The following is a 22,312-nucleotide window of genomic DNA, read 5'->3' on the forward strand; positions in this document are numbered from 1 at the left end:
GTGGGGTAAAATGGCACAACGACCGTGTTTACCCAAGACGGAATATTTGACAGAACCTTCCCGCTACTTTCAGATGACTCACGACAAAACCAAATACATGAAACACGTGGACGTCGTTCGTGAGGATCTGATGTTAGTCAATTACGAAGAAGATCTGGACTTTGTAGAAGCCGACCCCTTTGGAAATGTCATCACTGCGGCTTACGTGACAGCTCATGCTCGCTTAAAATTGTACGAAGCTTTAGAACTGTTAGGGGAACGTGTCCTGTACTTTGACACGGACAGTTGCATTTACATCGATCACCCGAGTCAACAGCACCTTGACATCGAAGGAGACCGTTTAGGAGCCTGGACAGACGAGCACCCCGACGACACGATTCTAAGTTTCACAAGTGGCGGTCCTAAACATTACGGCTACGAATACAGGGACAAACAAGGAGAAGTGCACACGAAGTGTAAAGTGAAAGAATTGACTCTGAATTATCGTACCAGTCGAGTGGTCAACTTTGGGGTATTGAAAGAAGCCTTGCAATCGGGCGAGGACGGAAACTTTAAAGTGACCACCTATCAACCGAACAAGATTGTACGTTTACCCACTCACCACATCGTCAGTCGACCCTTGGAAAAAGTCTTTCAAATCGTCTAGCAGAAGCGAGTGCGACTTCCCAATCACTTTACGTTGCCGTATGGACATGTTGGTATTGGTCTGTATATAAAAAGGAACAATGTCCAAGATCGATAGTTCACTGTCACTACCAAGACCAAGCGAACAAGATGAATCCTTTGAAAGAGACAACATTTCAGTTTGGGGATTGTAAAAAAGTTTTATCTTCCCCTAGTGTGACTAATATTGGATGGATAAGACCCATGCATTGCGACGGAAAATGTCCGGAAGGAAACTTCAAGTGTCCATGCGGTTACCATTGTAATTGCGTAACGGAGTTTGCAGACGAGTGCGATTGTGAGCCTTGCGATGGGAACGATGCTGTACGTTGTGACCTTAGCGATGCCGTAAAGCATCATGGGAACTTTGTTCTCACTACCCCTATCATGGAAAGTGATGCTGTGCGCGTCAAACCTGAGGATTGCAAAATCGATGTCCCTGGTCATCGTGGACACTTTATTGGGTTTCATGGCCGATGTGGATGTCAACCTTCACGTCTACCACCCTACGGATGTCATCCAGCCCTGAGCAAACTCCTGTCCATGTCACCCTTCCCTCATCGAAACGAATCTGTGAAAGATGAATATTCGTTTCCTGTGCGTTTGCCTCAATACTGCGACTTTGAAAATCGTCTTCAATCATTCAAAGGAAAATGGCCTAAGTATCTGGGAGGACCAACCCCCAAAGAATTACCCAGAGCCGGATTTTTCTACTTGGGTGAAGGGGATAAAGTCAAGTGCTTCAGTTGCGGTGTGTCACTTCACAACTGGGAACCACAAGATTCGGCCTATCTAGAACATGCTCGATGGTCACCGAATTGTCATTACTTACCCTTAGTGGGACCGAGACATTGAAGTAACTTACCATGTCGTTGAAGAAGAAACCAGATTGGCTAGGAGTCAAATGTTGGACATCACCGAGACCAGTATTTAAACTTCATTTTAAAAATGATATTGAAACATTACCTAAAGAACTGCAAGAGAAGATTTGCAAGGAAGTTTGGCAGGGGCTTGCCAGAGTGAAATCTCAATGGGTAACTGTAGAACTTTTGTGCCGAGAAATTCACAACAGGAAAGTGAAAAAAGTCAACAAATGTGTTAGATTTCTCTGGGTCAAGTGTGCATTCATCCTATTATATCACTTTAGACCGTTTACATAAAAGATTTCAGTGAGATTCTTGGACGTTACCCTGAATGGCAGTGGCCAGAAATTACTTACTATGTGGATTACTTTTGCTCTAGGAGAAGATTGTAAATTCAATTGTACTGACTGACCTATTCATGGATACTTTACAAGAGAACATTCGTGCTTTGCCTGTGGAGTTGAGAGAACGCATTTACCGAGAACTGGTCAAAATCCAAGTGAAACGTAAAGAACAATTGAATCCGTTACGTCACCAGATGTTTAACCACTGGTACCTGAATGGTATCAGAAATCGGATTCGTCAGAAATTGTTTCGGTGGTCAGACCTTGTTCAACACTTCCAGGTCGCCAATGATCGACATGTTTGTAATTTTGGTTACTTCGAGATTCACCGAGAGCAACGCATTGAGGAAGACAAGTTAAAGGATTGCCAACATATTTTACGTGGAATCTACTTAGAGGAAGAGGAAACTTCTAATCGAACTCTGAAGTTTAGGTTACAGTTTGAAGCATTTAAATTTCCAACTGGAGAACGAAGACCTCTGGGTAGAAAGTACGTGTATTGCTTCCAAAACAAAGAGAGTATAAAAACAGGCTGCCATGCCAAGGCTTTTATCACATATGATTTAACAGATTCCGTGAAAGGAACTCAATGACCATATTCAAACCGTGGATCATTACCATCAATTATTACAAGAACTGTTTCCGTTCAATTTGGGTCGACAAGTGGTGTGTGTCTTAGTGACTTGTTTTCTGCGATTTCGTTTACCAGCTGACTCCTTATGGACCCTTTACGAACAGTACTTACCACCCAAATGGCCTTAAATGGTCACGAAAGACTCCTTTTGCTCAAAGCCTTGCGTTTTCAACTGGATACTTCTCGACCTCTACAGGAAAAAAAAGATTCGTCAACTTTTAGCTATCGAAGACGTGTATGACGATGTGTGTGTAGCTTGTGACTTACACCCCTATTGGACAGATGTACGTGCCTGGAAAAAATGGGATTTTGAGGCTTGAACCCAAGAAGTGGCCCAGTATGCTCGAGAGTTGTGATCCTTCCTTTCAACGTCCAAAGAAAAAAGTTACTTTTCAACCTGTGTTAGTGACAGTACCAGAAGAACTTGTCACTTGTCGTGGACATTCCTGAAAGACCCTTTCGGGAGGATACTTGTGTAACCTTACCCCCTGTTGAACTGGTCAGAACATTACCCAAAACATGTTGTACAGAAACTTGTTTTTATTCCACATTGATGGTTTTCATGTGCCTTTTATCGTTGTACTTAAGCCTTTGGCTTTTATGTATTTTTGTCTTTCGTGTTCATGTTTAAAACATTCAATAAACGTGTCCTGAAATAGTATAAAAACTCTTGTCTTGTCCTGACACTATGGCTACCTCTGCTGTCTCTGCTCCCTCTTCCTCTACTGTCAAAGTCATTGACGAATACTTAGATCGTGCCAGTTGGGAGGCTTTCTATCTTCGCCATCCCTTTAACATGCTCATTGCTGGACCTAGTGGTTCAGGCAAAACCGAATTTGTCAAACGTTCGATCGAACATAAATATCACTTGATCGATCGTCCACCTCAACGCATCGTGTGGTGTTACAAAGAGTGGCAATCGGCGTACAGCCTCTTGCGAGAAAGTCAAGGCGATTCCATCGTGTTTGTGGAAGGCATTCCTAAAGAAGACGACGGAATCGTCTCTGACTCCCGTCAAACCCATTTGGTCATTTTCGACGATATGTTAGGAGAAGACGAAGAAGAAATTAAACGTTGGTTTAAAGGGCATCATCGTAATGCCAGTGTCGTTTACATCACTCAAAATTTCTTTCAACAATGGTCCATCGCACCATCAGTCTCAATGCGCATTACGTGGTCTTGTTTAAAAGCCCTCGAGATAAATCGCAAGTGCAAGTCTTAGCCAAACAGATAGGAACGCCTTGGCTCACTCAGGCGTACGACGATGCCACTCAAACTCCACACGCCTATTTACTCGTCGATTTGAAACCTACTACCCCCGATGATTTGCGATTTCGTACCCAATTGTTTCACCACTGGTGTCAAGACGGAGGACCTGTCCTGTACACGTCTCCATCCTCGACTTAACCCCTACAAAAAAAATCTATAAAAACCTCAGACACATTTTGTCTGTCTCACACACCATCAACATGACGTCCCTTCAGTCGCATCTTCCCGTCAAATTGATTCGTGCCTTGTATGGCATCAGTCGAGAAAAAAATCCACAAATACGAGCTCGTGTCTTAGAAGCTAGTCTCAAAGAAGTCTTACGATGGTTCACGGTGACAGCACGTCAATTACTGCAAGGGATCATTCAGATTCCTCATGAAACCAAACGTTTTTTTGATCGAAACAAAGTCGCTTTGGCACAACTGGCTGATCGCCGCATCGACACTCAAACCAAAAACAAATCATTTTGAAACCTGGAGGGAGCGGTACTCTAGGAGGTGTCATCATTCGCTCTCTCTTAAGATGGGATCCTAATGCTCCCAAAGTTCTCCCCAAGAAAAAAGTCAAACGAAGCTCCAAGAAGAAGAAATAGAGCCACGGCGGCAAGACCAGGTCCCCAAGAAGACCCGTGTCTCCAAGAACTTCTCCAGTGGCGGGACCCTCCTCTTACCAGTCACCACCCCGGAAAAAGAAAAGCCCACAGAAAAAGAAACAGAGAAAAAGTCCCCAGAAAAAGAAATGCCCACAGAAAACTAGTCGCAAAAGAAGCACTTCGGCCAGGACACAACCTTACACTCGCAAACCACGACCTGCAACGACGGTGACCGCGTCTCCGGTAGCCTCAGGTTCATTCACTTCTCCGTTGATGACACCAAGAACTGAAAAGTACTTGGAGACGTTGATCACACCAAGAACTTCTCCGTTGATGACCCCAAGAACTTCTCCAGTGGCAGGACCCTCCAATTTAGTGGCAGTGGCCACTGCTCACAAAGTACCTGCTCCCAAAATCAAAGTTCAAGAAAGATCGGGTATGTTACAGAGTTTACTGGATTTGTCCAAGCAAGAATTGGCTCGATTTAGTCTGATGCGTACCCCTGCACGACGTGTCATGCCTGTCCTCAAGTTAATACGACGTAAAGACAGTCAGTGCCGACGCGTTCCAGTATAAAAAGGTCTGTGACCAAGTAGGGGGTATCAGTGTTTTTGGTGCTCCTGAAGACTCAAAGATGTCACCCTCCAGAAAACATCCCTGTTCTAAACCCCCAAGGAAAGAAAAGGAAAGGACTGCCTCCTCGTTTATTCAAACATGGGGACATGTTATCTGTCCTGTCCAAAGCTTCTCCACCCCTACGAAAAAAACTCATTCAATCGGCCTCCAAAGAGGTCATCGATACCGTGTGCGAATGTTGTTTGAACGTCTTGAAAGGCACGATCCCTTTGTCCAAACACCAGAAACAATGCTTAGGCAAACATCGTCACGTTCTTCGTGAAATGGTTCAAAAGAAAATCCCCCTTCGCCAAAAGAAGATGTTGGTCCAACGTGGAGGAATTTTACCCCTCTTGTTAGGCCCATTGCTGAAAGGAGTCTTGGGAGCCATGTTGGGAGGACAGGTGGGAGCAAGATAAAAAGGACCTCTGAAGTCCCAAAATCTCAAAACTAACCCTTGACATCCCATGGAAGGATGAAAACTAGCTTTAGTGCCTTACAAACGATGGATGGAATAACATCGTTGGCAAGAACGGACTCCGCATTTACCTCCCAATCCCAATTGAGCGAGATGTCTCAGTTACAACACGAATTGCAGTCCTTGATGGATCGCCAAGATTTGTCCGAAACAGAAAAATCGCAAAAGTACGGTCAACTTTTGCAACGACTGCAACTCTTTCACCAGAAAACCTCAGACGAAACAGCTCTTCCCACTCTAAAAGATTTTAAGACCTTGATGAAAAGTCCAGCACCATCACCACTATCACCACTACTACTGCCAGTGGCCAAGACATAAAAAGGAGAAGAAGAAGAGGAAGGGTTTCAAACTCCACCAGAAAAAGTACGCAAGTTAACAACACCACCTACCTCCAGAATTGGATGGATTAAAAAGATGATGACCACCCCTTCTTCATCAGAAGAGAAAAAGAAGGTGAAGACAGAAGTGAAACAAGAAAAGATATCCAATGTTCAGACATCCTCCTCTGCGACACCTATTGCCGGTCGCACACGCAAAGCATTACAATCCAAGAAAATACCCCAAGAGAAAAGAGTAGCAAGAGTGGGTGCCTTATTAACAAACAAACAAAAAAAATGGAAAAAGTGTTAGTCAGCATTTACTACGATCCCTCCCATCCTGCAGGTTACGCAGGAGTTCAAAAATGGTATCGTGACGCCAAAACTCGACTGAAAAGTCTCCGTTTACCTCAAGTGCAACGATGGTTACAAGAACAAGCTACCTACACTTTACACAAACCCATTCGACGCAAGTTTGCCAGAAGTCGCACCCTAGTGGAAGGCATCGATCATCAATGGCAAGCCGATTTAACCGATGTCTCTCATTTGGCCAGCTACAATCGCGGCTACAAATATTTGTTTTGTGTCATCGACGTCTTTTCCAAATTTGCCTGGGTCGTGCCCTTGACTTCCAAATTGAGCAACGAGTTAGTGCGAGCCCTCCAACGGGTGTTGAAACAAAGTGGTCGTCACCCTCTTCGATGGCAAACGGACAAAGGAACCGAATTTCTGAACCAAGCTTTCCAAAAAGAATTAAAGAAACGTGACATTCATTTTTTTACCATCGAGAATCCTGAAACCAAAGCCAGCATCGTGGAACGTTTTCAACGCACTTTGAAAGAACGCATGTGGAAATATTTTACGCATCACCACACTCTGAAGTACATCGACATCTTACCGCACCTGGTGCAAGCGTACAACCAATCTTACCATCGAAGCATTGGACGTGCCCCCCAAGAGGTGACTGCCGACAACGAAGTGCTGGTGTCTGATCGCCTGTTTGGTACGTCCCCGACGAAGGCTGTCCCCAAGAAAAGTGGAGTGTTGGCCGTAGGAGATTGGGTGCGCATTGGCAAAACCAAACACACTTTTGCCAAAGGTTACTTACCTAACTGGACCACCAAATTGTTTCGTGTCACTGGACGAGTGCATGGTCGTGATCCTGCCGTCTATAAATTTGAAGACATGAACGGAGAAGTGCTCAAAGGAACGTTTTATTTGCCCGAGTTACAAAGTGTCACCAAAAAAGAAGACGACGTGTACGACATCGAAAGCATTCTCGAACGCAGAACCCGTAAAGTGGGCAAACGACGTGTCAAAGAAGTCAAAGTACGTTGGAAAGGATATCCACCCAGTTTTGATTCTTGGATCGACGCTTCGCAAGTCATCGACTATAAAAAGAAGTGACCATCATGCCCTTTCACACAGACTCAGCTACGGCGACCACTCCAGTTCTTCTCTGCAAGATTTACAGAAACAACCCTTGTGGGTGTGGTATGGAGAACGTGTGCCTAAAACGCAAATCGTCTTTTTCTGCCAAATCTTCGTGGTGTATTGTGTCATCGGGGCAGCCATTGCCAATTTGAGTTTGCAACAAGGAGACAAACAATTGTGGACCATTTTATTAAGCAGTTGCATCGGTTACATGCTTCCCAATCCCTCCCTGAAATTCTCCTCGAACGGGAACAACGGAAACCTTGTGTCCAGTGCCAGTGTCAGTCACTACTCCAACAACAATAACAACCCTATTTTGGGCGGAGACACTCCTCTGACTTCCAGTAACCCCTCGGACAGCCACAGAACTCTGGAATTATGAGTCACACAAACCAATTTTACTTAACCTTACCCAGTGACAGTTCCGTGGAGGTGTTTCCCAACAACACTTTGTGCTGTTACACGGCCAAATTACCTCAGGCCATCCAATTAGATCACGAAGCCCATTGGGAAATGGCTTTGGTAGAAATCATTCACCCGACCCAAGTCCTCAATGTCCTTCCCAATCAAAATATTTTTTCAGTGGAAGTTCATGACGAACAATTGCAACAGTACTTGGATACCCACGTCAAATATGATAAGAAAACCCCTGGCACAAAAATCAAAAGTCGACCACCTATCACTTGATCATTCCCCCAGGCTATTATTTTAATGAACAACATTTGGTCAGCACCATTACCTCCAGGTTTAATGTCGTGTTTCTTAAAGCTTTGGAGTGTATCAAAAAAAGTGTTACCGTGATGTACCACAAAGTAGCTCGTCGCTTCCTGATGAAATTTCCTGAGGTGGGTAAAATCATGTCCATTTTATTTTGTCCTGAATTGTTTGCCATGTTGGGCGGGGACATGGAGATGAGAAAGAGAGTAGAGCAAAAAGGCGAAATAGCAGTCATTTCCGACAACGATTCTTTTGGCAAGTTTTTTCGTTCCCCGGTAGAACCGAACCAAGGACTGAATTTAATCTTTGTGTACTCCGATGTGGTGGAGTATAACGTGGTGGGACACACCTCTGTACCGTTACTGCGTGTCATTCCTGTCAAAGTGGATTCTGCCACGACCGCTGACGAGGAAGGTGGAAACACTTATCACGTACACCGCGAATTTGTACATCCTCACTATTTGCCTGTCTTATTTGGACACGGTCAACATTGCTATAAAAGGAGCTCTGGGACAAAATATTCCATTCACCAAAGGGAAAGTCACGGTGAAACTCCATTTTAGAAAACGGTTCTCGAACGACTCGTAAGTCATATATCCAGTGTACCGAGGGGTTGCTCGACAGCGAGGACACGGTTTAGGAGATATGTTAAAATCGGCTTTTCGTTCGGTGGCCCCCGTGTTGAAACCGATGGTGACACGCGGATTGCACGCGTTGAAAGATGCGGCATTGACACACGGCAAAGAATTTCTCCAAAATGTCATAATCGACAAACAAAACCCAAAAGAAGCCTTCTTAAGGGCAGGCAAAAATGTCTTGTTACAAACGGGCAAAGACCTTTTGGGTCGACGAGAAACTCCTATAAATGCCCTGAACCCTACTGAGTCAGGCATTCCAACTTCCCTGACGAGACAGCAAGGACAAGGCAGAAAGAGACGACGAAGAAAATACCCTTTACCAGACTTCACACTTCTAAAGCTAGAAAGGCAAAGAAAAGAAGAACCGTTCGAGACTTAGACGTTTTTGATTATTAAAGTATTGAGAAACAGAAAAAATGATGCACCGAGAGTCTTGCGCCTGTTCCAAGTCGAACTGGATCTGTTGGCCATGCCACCCACCATGATGACCATGCAAGAATTTCAGTGATTGAAATTTCACCCAGTCTCCTCTTTGACGGATTCCGCTCCCATCGAGTTTGAAATCAAAGGACAGCCCGAAGATTACATCGATCTGAATAGCAGTTACCTGTACCTGAAAGTCAAAGTTGTAGATAAGACTGGAGGTGATACTGAAGCAGTAGCTCCCGTCAACAATTTCATGCATTCCTTGTTTAGTGGAGTGGACTTGTACTTGAATAACAAACTAGTCAGTAGCAGCATGGATACCTACCCTTATCGTGCCTACCTGGAAAATCTCTTGACGTACGGAATAGACGCCAAGAACACTCATCTCAATGCTTGTGTGGTATGGGAAGCTGACGATGCGGGCCAGTTTGGCGAAACCGAAATTGATACAACCAAACCACACAATGAGGGATTTGTAGAACGAAGAGACAAAATCAAAAATGGACAGAGTTTAGAACTGATGGATCGCTTGCATTTGGACATGTGGTTGCAAGAGAAGTATTTGCTGAACGGGGTGAATGTCCGCCTGAGACTGAATCGCAGCAGTACCGCTTTCCATTTAGTAGCTGATAGTGCCGATTACATGACCATCATCCAAGAAGCCAAACTCTACGTACGACGTGTGGAAGTGCTACCTAAAGTGGGAAACGACATCAGTCAGACGCTGAGCAGAACGACCGCCAAGCATCCGATACGACGCGTGGAAGTGAAAACCTTCACCATTCCTGCTGGACAGCGATCCATGATCGAAGATCATCTGTTCCAAGGGCAGTTACCCAAACGTTTAATCCTTGGTATGATCGAGAATAGAGCCTTCAACGGAGTCCACAATCAAAATCCTTTTGAGTTTAAACATTACAAAGTGTTCAGATCGAAGTCAGTCGCGATGGCAAGACCTTGTGTACCCGACCTTTCGAACCTGACTTTTACAAGAAGAATTACTTGTGGTCGTACTTGTCCCTGTATGAAGCCACGGGACAATTAGGAACCAACATCAGTCATGGCATTACATACGAAGATTATGCAGGAGGCTATGCTTTGTGGGCTTTTGATTTCACTCCAGACCAAGGCAGCGACGAGGGACATTTCCACCCTATAAAATCCGGCCAGATTCGTGTGGAACTTCAATTTGCAGAAGCTCTAACTGAGACGATGAACGTCCTCCTGTATGCAGAATTTGATAATACGATAGAAATCAACAGTTTGAGAGAAGTCATTCTAGATTATTAGAAGCCATGGAAGACTGTTATCCCTCTTTACAAAGTGGAAAAACTTTGGACATGGAATGTGAGGAGACCGTGGAAGAAGAAGATGTGATGTGTGACTTAAATAAGCCACAGTTATGCAGCTTATTTCCTTGATGCAGCCAGACATTCAATGTTGGTGTTTTATTTAATATGTTAAGTGTGTGTGTGTGTGATTTGGATTTTTAACATAGCTTTAACAATTTTCCAGTCATATCGCTACGATGTCTGCAATGTGGCAGTTTATAGTGATGTCTAGCACTGGGGCATCATGCCGCAGACATGTAGCATGATGTCCCACCCAGTCACATTATCCTGACACCGGGCCGACCAGTCCTAACACTAACCTCTTAATGCTGAGCGCCAAGCGAAGCAGCTGTTAGTACCATTTTTGTAAGTCTTTGGTATGACTCGGCCGGGGATCGAACCCACGACCTCCCGCATCCGAGGCGGACGCTCTAACCACTAAGCCACCGGAGCGGTTGGAAGAAGAAGTCATCATGATGAAGTCAAGATGGCCAGAACAAGAAGCCCATTTAGTCTCCTGTTTTGCTACAGTCCTGGCAGATAAAATGAAGGAATTAATCAAGGAAGATTGTTATGGATGTCACAACGATCATCGCAGTCAAATTCAACACGATAAATGTCTGGTTTTGAGTCAAGAAGTAAAATTGGACGAGTATCTGGACAAAGCTTGGGGTCTCATCGAGATAGAATTCGTGTTGAATGAGTGGTATAAAGGCTTGGATAAACATTCTTCTCCTCCATTAACGTCTCTGGAGTGCCGTCGCATCGAATCTCTCTTTGACCAGAGTAAGAAGTCGGAGCTAAACGCCTTTTACTTGTCAGACATTTTCAAGCAAAAAGTCCGGATCGAACTGATCACTTATCATTACCTGTGAAGAAGAAAAAAAAACAAAAAATGGATACCTGGGAACTTTATTATCTTTTGAACCACAGTTCGTATACTGCTTCTTGGAATCCTGTCGTATGTGCTAAAGATGAACTCCCTCATCGCAAACCTCAAGACCATCAAGCTTATGTGATCAACACGGACGACAGTCATCTCCCAGGAACCCACTGGGTAGCCGTCTACTTTCCTCAAGAAGGATGTGTGGAATATTTTGATTCCTATGGATTGCCTCCTTTGGAAGACGATATCATTGACTTTATGAGAAGAAATGCTCAGACCACACGATTCAATAATGTAAAATTACAAGGCACAGATTCCTTGGTGTGTGGACAATATTGTGTGTATTTTCTGCATCATCGCAGCCTTGACTATTCCTTAGAATATTTAGTAACTCATTTTGATCCTCGTTCTTCTTCTAGAAACGATGTGAAAGTAGATCGATGGTTCCGTGACCATTATACTTATCTTTTGTCTCAAGCTAGGAAACGTAGTGTCCATCAATGGCCTAATGTCTTTCAACAGTGGAAATCACAATTTCATTCACAACGTTGTCAGCCTTGTCCAAAATAATGTGTTAGTTAAAAAATATTTGGTATTTGAAAAAATGTTTAATGTTATATTGAACGGTTTTTGTCAAAATGTTATAGTTGTTTGTTAGTGTTAAATGATTTTGAATAAAAATGTTGTGTTTTGAAGAAAAAAATGCCTTTGTGGTTTGTTTGACTATATGTATCCTGATTCATGCTCTTTGACTTCTCTCTATCCCTCCCATAACACTCATTGAACGGTCCGACTCGAAAACCGTGTAGGGATGTTTTCCTTCACGTCCGCGCTTTGACAATAAAACCGGGGTTATCTCCAGTCTAACCATTTTTATAATTCATTTCATTCATTCCATTCCCTCCATTCAGGCAGTGGACAGCGACGAAGCAGGACCGGCAAACCAGCAGCGGTGAATGAGCGGGAAAGGCAATAAACATGTGCGTTAGGAGTACAGAACAAAGAATGTACCCACAGCACTGGAATTAGTAGAGGAAAATACTCTAATGCTTAATAACTGCCCTTCACTAAAACAACGTTGCTGATTTGAAATACCTACATGACCGGCAAAGGGGAAAGAAGGTAGCAGCTCTTAACTGGCGGCCATTTGACAGAGAATGCGGGGAGGAAGTAGCTATAGAAAGTAGTCCACCTGAACCCTGTATACCAACGGAGGGCGAGCTGTGAAAAGCGCACCGCTGAAACCTTGTCTGTGTTATGGGGAATTATACAACCAGCTGAGCGATGAAAGAACGAAATCGCAGAATCTTAATACGAAGTCTACTACCGGCCGTCCACCGAGGTACCAGAAAGATTTATGCGAAAACCTTCGGACCGCATCAGCTACCTACACCGGTTAACCTGCAGCTCTAGAACGATAGCAATCTATGAAGAAAAGATGGAAGAAATATAAGATTGCTACCATTGCCTTAATGTACGCGGCTTTCAATTGGCAGAAAGCCGTATTTGATAATACTCTATCTAAACCAAATTTGACCTTATTTGGTACCGCCGTCAAATTTTTTTGTACTTTTAATTATATCCATGCGTGATTTTAACTTCTACAAGTCATTCTGACTTAACTGATTTGTTTATTTATTAGAATATTGAAAGTACACTTTGTACACTAAATTCAAACTTGTCCGTAAAAATTTATTCAAAATTGATAACTCATTTTATTTGATCAGTTGCAGAGGTGGCTTACACATTATTGGTATTTTATTGTCCATTAGCACAACTGGACTTAATTTGAAATAAGTACGGGCTAGCGTTTCAGGAGGTACACAACATCCATGGCTGGCTTGCAGAGTGCCTTTTCATCCTTCACCACGCTCGGATATCGTACACGTGGCAAGATGTGGAACAATTTCCACTTGCCACACGACCAGGTGTCCTAATGTGACGTCATCGCTGCCGACCAATCGCAGCGGACGTTACATACTGCTTGGGTTGACACCTGGGGCAATTTTAATGCAGACTGAATTTTTACTAACATGAGTGCGTGCTTTCACTGTTCCCACTCATGCAAGAGCCTTACATTTAGGTTGTTAAGAACATAATGCTTCTACAATCTAACGGCTACAATCAAGAAGTTCTCTGTGAGAACATAAATGCCTTGGGGATGTGGCACCATTCCTTCCCCCAGGTGTAATCAAAAAGATGCCTTTGGCACCATTAACCAGAGGTACATGTCTATTGCAGACGCACACCTCTATAATGCAACGCAACAACAACAACAACAGTCTAACCATCCATTGTCGACTCATCCTCCTACGAAGATATGCTCCAGACTAGCTAAGCTAAACGAAGCCTACGTGAATTTGCATAGGGTCAGACACAGTCTGATACCGAAGCCAGAAGAGATAGAGAATGTGAGAATGTTAAAAGTCACTGAAGACCTGATAGAAGAGCTCTTCAGAGAAGAAATTAACAGGGTGAAAGAAGAATGGACAGAGAAGTACAGACTTCAGAAACAGCAAAGAGAGCAGCAACAGCAACAACAACAGCAGCAGCAGCAGCAGCAACATGAACCTGACAGAGGCTTTGTCGACTGTCGTATCGATACCAAAGAGTTCTTCTTCTCTTTCCGAAGAAGCAGACCTTATCCTGGGAGAAAGCCTATCGTCAGAGGAGGCCGCAATCATAGAACCTAAAAGATTGCCCTAGCTTTAAGTTCACACGCAAAAAAAAAAACCTTTTCAGGGCTACCCCAACCTCTAGAAAAGAAATAACAATCGATTGCCTATAATAAGTTAAAAAATAGAAGTGCGTGTATAAGCACATGAATTCTTTATCTTGCTTAGAAAGTGTGTGTGTGTGTGTGTGTGTGTGTGTGTGTGTGTGTAAGTATTTTCTTTAAGTGGCTTGTCAACATGTTTTAGAATAGTGATGGGTAGTATAAAAAAGTGAGTGAGTGTTTCTTTTAGGTCCACGCGTTGTTTGGTCATGATCTAGGTAATATAAGTTTTGTCTTGGGGATGTTTTCCTTCACGTCCGCGCGTTTTAAGTGATGATCTAGGTAATATAAGTTTTGGGTCTATGGGGGATGTTTTCCTTCACGTCCGCGCCTTTCGTATAAATTGAAAATCGCTCGGCAGTCTTGCTGCCCTTATTGATTGATCAACACTAGAGAATGAACACCAGACTCCAGATGCACCTGGAATATGCTAGGCGCTTACTTAATGAACTGGCTGCGGAGGCCATCGTCGAAGAGGGAAGGATGAAAGAGGAGGAGGAAGAGAGAAGAAAGAAAGAAGAGGAAGAAAAAAGAGAGAGATCAGGTGTCACCCTATGATGAACCCTGTGTGCAAGGTGACACCTGAGGCAAGGACATCTCCCCAGCCTGTAGCTGCACCACAGCCACAACCACAACAGGAGGTAAGGATGCCAATTCATCCTAGAATTAGAAATAGAAGAAGAGAAAGGGAAGTCTTCACTATTCCAGAGACAGAAGATTGGAATAGTGAAGCCACTGAACCCGCCTCTGCGCTTCCAGCGACAAGGATGAATTGGCAAGGAGACTGGAGTCGGAGATGCGTGTGCGGTGCCAGACCAGGAAGGTGCCAGCATTAGATAGGTGCATCTGGAGTTCAAACAAACAGCCCTTTTCAGGGCTACCCCATACTCTAGAAAAGAAATAGTAATCAATTTGCCAATGTGTGAATGTGGAGTAGTGTGAAAATAAACACTCACTCCTTTCCTGGTGTGGTCGTATGTGTTTTTGTGTGTGGGTGTGTGTGTATGTGTGTGTGTGTGTGAGATTGTAAGCGCTCACGTACGTATGTGGGGATAGTAGATTATTGGATTTTGTAAGTGTTATCGTAAGTTTGTGTGGATAATAGATTATGGTTATGTTTTTTGCTGCTTCAAGTGTGTGAATAGTAGATTTGGGTTTGATTTTGCTGCTTGGCGTGTGTGGATAGTATATTTTGGGTTTGATTTTGCTGCTTACCGTGTGTGAATAGTAGATTATGGTTACGTTTTTCTGTCTCATTACGTTAGTGTGGATAGTAGATAATATGAGATGAGAAAAGTAGGGGATGTTTTCCTTCACGTCCGCGCTTTTTATATAAGAACCCACAGTGTTCGTCATTCACACCATTCTACGGAATAACCGGTACAAGATGGAAGTGTCAGCGTTGTTTAATGATTTAAGAAATGTTTACTTTTGGATGATGGATGGAGAATATACTATTGAAAGGATAGAAAGAGAATGGAAGTTAAGAAAAAGTCTTGACTATGTCAATGAACTAAAATTAGCCAGGAAGATGATAGAGGAGATGATAGAGGAAGAAGTTAAGAGATTGAAAGGATTGATTCAACCAGAGTATGTCAGAGTGGGGACAATAAAAGAGTCTTTGGACAAGGTAAAAGCAGTGAGATGATATTTGGAAGAGCTAGATAAATGGTCAGAGTGGAAGTTTGTGAAAAGGGGCAGTGAACAACTAAAGAAAGCGGAGAAACAGATGAAAAAGGTAATAGATGAAGAAGTGCAGAAAATCAAGGACAGGTGGGCAAAAGATAGGAAAGAACATGAGAATAGAAAGAAAAAGGAAGAATATGAGAGACTGAATAATAACTAGATAAAAATCCAACAGAAGTTTAGAGCGATGGGTCACCCTGACTGGATACCGGAAATTGAAAAGAGGAAGAAGAAAGGAATTTTGGAAAAGATAAGGGGATGGATGAAGAACTGGAGGAAATAGAAGAAGAGGAAACCCAAAGGCCCTTTTCAGGGCCCCTTCATATGCCTCGAAAAGACCTTGACTTTCATGCCTACCCCTTTTTTATTTTTTTATTTTTAAAAAAATATGTTCCATTTCCCTTGTCGCTATACAGTCCTACCCTGTTCAATTTCCTTTGTCTCTATACAGTCCCACCCTGTTCAATTTCCCATGTTCAATTTCCATAGACCCAGAAGGTCGGGACCGTATTAAAATAGGGTCCCGACCCTGTTCCATTTCCCCTTGACGCTATACAGTCCCACGATCTATTCCCATGTTAAATTTCCCTTGACGCTATACAGACCCACGATCTATTCCCATGTTAAATTTCCCTTGACGCTATACAGACCCACGATCTATTCCCATGTTAAATTCCCCTTGACGCTAGGGTACAAACTCTGTGCTGCCCATGTTAAATTTACATAGACGCCAGGGTACAACCCTCCTATTTTAATATTAAAGTCCCCTTGACGCTACGGTGACCCCATATACTACTTATATTGTCTAAATAACAATAATACAACAACAAATAAAAACCAAAACACAATTGCCTCTCTCTCTCTCTCTCTCTCTCTCTCTCTCTCTCTCTCTATATATATATATATATATATATATATATATATATATATATATATATATATATATATATATATATATATATATATATATATATATATATATATATATATATATATATATGCAAGATTTATAGTTTAAAGATTATTTCAATTTCTGATATTGTAAAGCTTGTTCATATTTATTTATGTATTTAGTAGGTGGCTATTGATTACACTAAACTTTTTTTGTCTGTTCTCTAATCTTCAGAATAAATTTTCACTTGCTGAACTTGCAAAATAATTTCAAATTTATGAATTTCATCACGGTTTGAAGCTATGGGGTAATTTGACAGACCACTATAACACTGAAACTGGGCAAGAAGAAACAAAGTAAAATGAGAATCTGGAATGCAAAAAGTGTTTCAGGAAGTGTCATACTCAGACTGGATCGTTTGCAGAGTGAATACACGAAAAGTGGTCCGAATTCGTCAACATTCAAGGAAAATAATGTGGCCTCAGTGCGCTAATGGGTCCTCAGCTAGGAGGAGATAAAATTATACAAGAGGAAAATGTCACGCAAACGGAACATTTGTAGCAAACATCGTCATTGCAGGACGACCAATATCAGAGTATGGCACGGGATATCGTTTAAAATGGATAAACTGGAGCAACTGTGGGATGAGCTGGAGAAGTCGAAGAGGAGATATCGTAGGGCAAGCAGAAGTAATCTTAAGTGAGGGGGAGTAATCTTAAGTGGGGCGGGGGGGGGGTAATCGTAGGGTGATCTTTGAGAGTTGGTAGGGTGAGCTGATGTAATCGTAAGGTGGCGGGGGGTAATTGTAGGGTGACCTTGAGGAGATCGTAGAGTGAATTGAAGCCATCGTGGGATGAGCTGAAGTAACTGTAGAGTGAGCTGAAGTTATCGCATGGTGAGCTTGGAGAGATCGTATGGTGAGCTGGAATAATCGTATGGTGATCTTTGAGAGATCGTAGGGTGAGCTGAAGTAATCGTAAGGTGAGGGGGAGTAATTGTAGGGTGAGCTGTGGGAGATCGTAGGGTAAGCTGTGGGAGATCGTAGGGTTAACTGGAGTAATCGTAGGGTGAGCTTGGAGAGAACAAAGCGTGAGCTGAATCAATCACTTTGAAATATAGGAACTTTAACTCATATGTATTGTTGTTAATACAAATGAAATAGTTCATGCTATTGTTTGTTTGTGTTGTTTTGCCCTTCATGGAGTATTCTTATGGAGGGTGTTGTTGTTGTTGTTGTTGTGTGAGGGTTTTTTTAACGGTGGCAGAGTTTAATTGGAAATTCGAGAAAAAAAAAACGAAAAATAATTATAACTAATGTTAAAGTTTGGCAGGTAAGTACTTGATGAAAAAAAAGTAAAATGTATACTATTAACTTGATTTCCTTGACTACACAGTCTATTCAACGGTATATTATTTTGCAAAAATGAAAGAAAGCTACTTTGTATTTTTTTTTGTTTTGTTTTATGTGGGGGAAAAACCACCAAAACAACGGAATGTAACAAACGGTGACTTTTACTACGTCCTTCCCTTTTTCATACTCCGTGTGATCGTCCATCATTATGCCTTTGCGTTTGCATCACAAACACTCTCCTTAATTATAAATGGATTTTCAAAAAAGGTGTGCAGCTTTACATTTATAATAATTTTGAAGAAATGGATTTATTTTGCCTTTTTATGGTGGAATTTATGTTGTGATAGCCCCAATAAATCAATTTCATTTCTGCATGATAACGACATTTATTATTATCACCAGTTTTCTCCTACTCTATTTTTTGGATGAGGTCGCACACAAGATTAAATTTAAACAATTCGCATCATCATTTTGAGGCATTATAAGTTCATTGTCTGATTCACCTGCTAATGTGTCACGCAATAATTATTTATTCGTACTTGATTTTATCCAAGTTTGGCATGCAAAATGAATGTTGATGAGCTAGTGAGCTAGAACATGAGTTTGACTTTCAGCGTTCTGTCATTGTTAGGTGAAATTATTGATTCAGATCAACATTCCCAATTTTTCTCCATAAAATACACTGTGGAATTTATTACACATTGGTATGCCTTTTAAAAATGAACAGGACTATGATGGGTTTAATTTCTAGGCTGTTTCGTCATAGTTGACTTAGTATGTTATAGCTTCGGTTTTTTTAACTCAAAATATACGCATTTTTATTGCACACCTTACCTTTTTAACAAAAAGAATGAACTTAACATTAATTTGATAAAGGGGGTTAGTGGTTGAGTGGTTAGAGCGTCCGCCATTGATGCGGGAGGTCACGGATTATAACCTCTACCGAGTCATACAAAAGACTGTAAAAATGGTACTAGCAGATGCCTAATTTGGCCCTCAGAATTAAGAGGTTATGTTAGGATTGGTCGGCCTGGTGTCAGGATAATGTGCTGCGTCTGCGGCATGATAACCTAGTGCTGTACATCATTTAAAACTGTCACTCTTCAGACACCGTAACGATATGACTGGAAAACTGTTAAAGCTGGGTTACAAATTCAAACACGTACACATATACATAGAAAAATTCGCAATATTCTAGAGAAGATAGTTCTAGCAAGTAGAATTTGATGTGACAGAGTCCAGTGTTCGATAAAAGCTGTTGATGCCAAAATTGTTGTCATCAGTTACTGAATCAACCTGAGTATGAAGTATCAGAAAACATCTGATATGGGTCTCTTGTATTTGCTCGAATTTTGGCCGTAGTTGCCTAAGGTCGTAAATATCGTCGGGGTCTTGCAAATATCCGCTGTGCCATTTCCTGCCGTTCTTAATCCATGATGGTCCCACTGTCCAATAAACTGATGTGCGAATTCTGGCTAAAAAGGCATAGATGTTTCTCGTTCCAGTATGCATGTTTTCTACCGCTCATCCTACGAATACTACAGTTCACCCTACGATTACTTCAGCACACTCTACAATTACGTCAGTTCACCCTACTATCTCTCCAAGCTCACCTTACGATTACTCCAACTCACCCTGCGATTGCTTCAGCTCACTCTACAGTTACTATAGTTCGCCCTACGATCTCTCCAAGCTCACCCTACGATTACTCCAGCTCACCCTACGATTACTCCAGCTCACTCTCCGATTGCTCCAGCTCACCATACAATTTATTAAGCTCACCCTAGATCTCTCCAAGCTGACTCTACGATTACTCCAGCTCATCCATTTTGAATGATTTTTCGTGCCATATCAAAGCATCGTCCCCTGAAAGACTCAGGCTGCAGATGATATTCGGTAAGTTTCTCAAAAGTGCCTGGAACAGAACAACTCATCCCCACAACTTCAGAGCCAGTCAGTAACAATCTCACCCGCAAGATGCAGAGCCTGATCTCGATCCGTTAATATAGTTGTTTGCTGAGGACAGCAAGGATTCTTAGACCGGGCATAGTCGTTTCCTGTGTCCGGCTTACCTCCATCGGTTTGCAGATCCGTAAAGAGCGATCACGGGCCCTGGGGTAAGAAACACCTGGGCCTCTCCCAGGTCTTGTTCACACGATTTTAAACTTTTAAATAAAAAAAAAAATATTTGAGGGTCAATACGTGCATTGAAGATACTGAGTAAATAAATGTATTGAACATTTTTATACAGGTCTTTTAAAAGTATGGTTATTAAATGAAAATTAATAAATAAAACGGAGGTATATCCAGCAAGGAATGTTCTAGTTTGAACCATTAGGAACTAATTGTATAACATAGAAACGTCTTGTTCACAGTCATTGATAAGAAAATGACAGGAAGATATGAAAATCAGTATCATATAAAAAGTTACTAAGATGTTTGTCAAAGTCTGCATCTCTTGGATTATGCTGGTTTATTCTAAATAACGTTTGTAAGCATTTTAATTGCTACAGTTATAACTCTGTCTTTAACTGAATATTATTTTCAAAATAATGGTGAACCTCATGCACATCGAATATGGGTATAACAATTTTCTTTTGATGTTAGAAATGAGGGTGTAAGCTGGAAAATAGTACAATATTGCATAAAATGTAACTACACGAATTTTACTTAGAAATATTAAGATAGTCTCGAACGAAAAGTGTTCACGTTGGGTGAAACAGCATATATTGAACACCTTTTTACACGTGCTCACGCTTTAGGAAAGAAACACATTCAAATTGGTCTTATATAGAGAAGGTTATTCTTGAGAAAAACAAATATAGTAATTTGACACGTGATGTAATATTTTCAATACCACAAGTAATACAAATATTTATTCATTTTAATGGTTCAATTAAACATTACCAAGTTTAGATATGGAAGCATACAAAAATAATTAAATCTCATATTTGAAACCGAGATGACTCTTGAAAATATTAATTTCAGTTCATGAGGAAAACATTTTTTTACATCACAATATAAAATACATGTGAAAGTTCAAATAATTCTTCAGTAATAACTTTCCATTTTTTGGTACCTCTGTAACGAGTGATATTATTAATTGCACATTTTGCAAAATCCTGTTCCATTATTTCTAAACAAAGTATGTGTTTGGCGTCTGACCCAACATAGCATTACCGTTGCGACTTGCATTATTTAACCCAAGAGTACAGGAAAACAATTGCACATAATGGTATTGTTTTGTATTTTGTGGTAGAGAAAACAAATACATACTTTTCTGCCCACTAATAAATCTTTTGCTTTGCGAAACACCAGAGACTGCATGATATCAGGATGGTTTCGTTTTACATTTTACAGAATTTATAACGCCGGTTTACTGTGCTTAATACAGGAAATTATAAACTAAGTCTACCCTAGCAGTAAATTGCAACCAGTCAGTGCCTGGCTGTGGTAACATAAACGAGTTACTGGAATAGCTTTCCAATCTGCTGAGATTTTTCATGGCTAATGACAACCATTGCTTGTCCAATACATATCAGTGAGACACGCTATAACAGTGCCTGTATCGTTCATGCTGTATCCATTTTCTAGAAACAGGTTATTAGAGAGACTAATGTACCAACGCAGGTTTAATTCTCATTTGGTTTTCACTCTCTCGTGCGATATACCTGCAAGTGCTGTTCCGTGGATATTTATCTGCTCTCTTTCCCATGCACACATAAAGGTAAGCTGGACCTGTATGTGTGTATGTATGTATGTATGTATGTATGTATGTATGTATGTATGTATGTATCTGTATGTGTGTGTATGTATGTATGTATGCATGGATGGATGGATGGATGGGTGGGTGTGTGTGTGTGTGTGTGTGTGTGTGTGTGTGTGTGTGTGTGTGCATGCATGTACGTACGTACATACGCGTGTATATATGTAGGTAGGCGGGTATTTATAAAGGTATGTATGTATGCAGGTGGACAGGGAGTGAGGTAGGTAAGACAGGTTACTAAGGTAGGTGGATACAGATGTAATATACACGAAAGAAGGTTAATCTGCGTTCCTTAGATAGGCAGATTGGTTGGTTACTTGGCTGGTTACATTAGCGATGAGTGAATAATCACATTGAATCTCAATCTTTCTTTCTTGGTGCATTATTTTAGAGTGGGTGTCATGGCACCTCAACTCATAGATGGTCGCAACGGGTTAACTTTGTACATTTGCATTGATCTCATGATCATACAGTTATTTGCATCCTGTATAAATACTATTATACTTTGAATCATGAAACGGGCGAGGAGATCTCGATACGTATTAGACACTTTCACAGAAGTGTGTCATTATGCGTAACTGATTTAAGTTTAATTTTTTATCCTAAAACTAATTTGAGAGATATCGTTCATAAT

General features: G+C 41.6%; 1 protein-coding gene and 1 non-coding gene across 3 annotated transcripts in view; one reads left to right on the forward strand and one right to left on the reverse strand.

The window, feature by feature from the left end:
- Positions 1 to 10,701: 10,701 nt before the first annotated feature.
- On the reverse strand, positions 10,702 to 10,774 carry Trnap-cgg (transfer RNA proline (anticodon CGG)). Its single transcript has one exon. It is a non-coding gene; the product is annotated as a tRNA-Pro (tRNA).
- A 10,586-nt stretch (positions 10,775 to 21,360) lies between these two features.
- LOC149785508 (uncharacterized) overlaps positions 21,361 to 22,312 on the forward strand; it is a 408,800-nt gene continuing 407,848 nt past the window's right edge. For both annotated transcript variants that reach the window (XM_089979307.1, XM_089979308.1), the window contains exon 1: positions 21,361 to 21,639. The gene's annotated coding sequence lies outside the window, so the exon portion shown is untranslated. The remainder of the gene's footprint in view (positions 21,640 to 22,312) is intronic.

This window comes from Sinohyriopsis cumingii, chromosome 13, assembly GCF_028554795.1.
Source record: "Sinohyriopsis cumingii isolate HCF-2022 chromosome 13, ASM2855479v2, whole genome shotgun sequence".
Classification (NCBI taxonomy): domain Eukaryota; kingdom Metazoa; phylum Mollusca; class Bivalvia; order Unionida; family Unionidae; genus Sinohyriopsis; species Sinohyriopsis cumingii.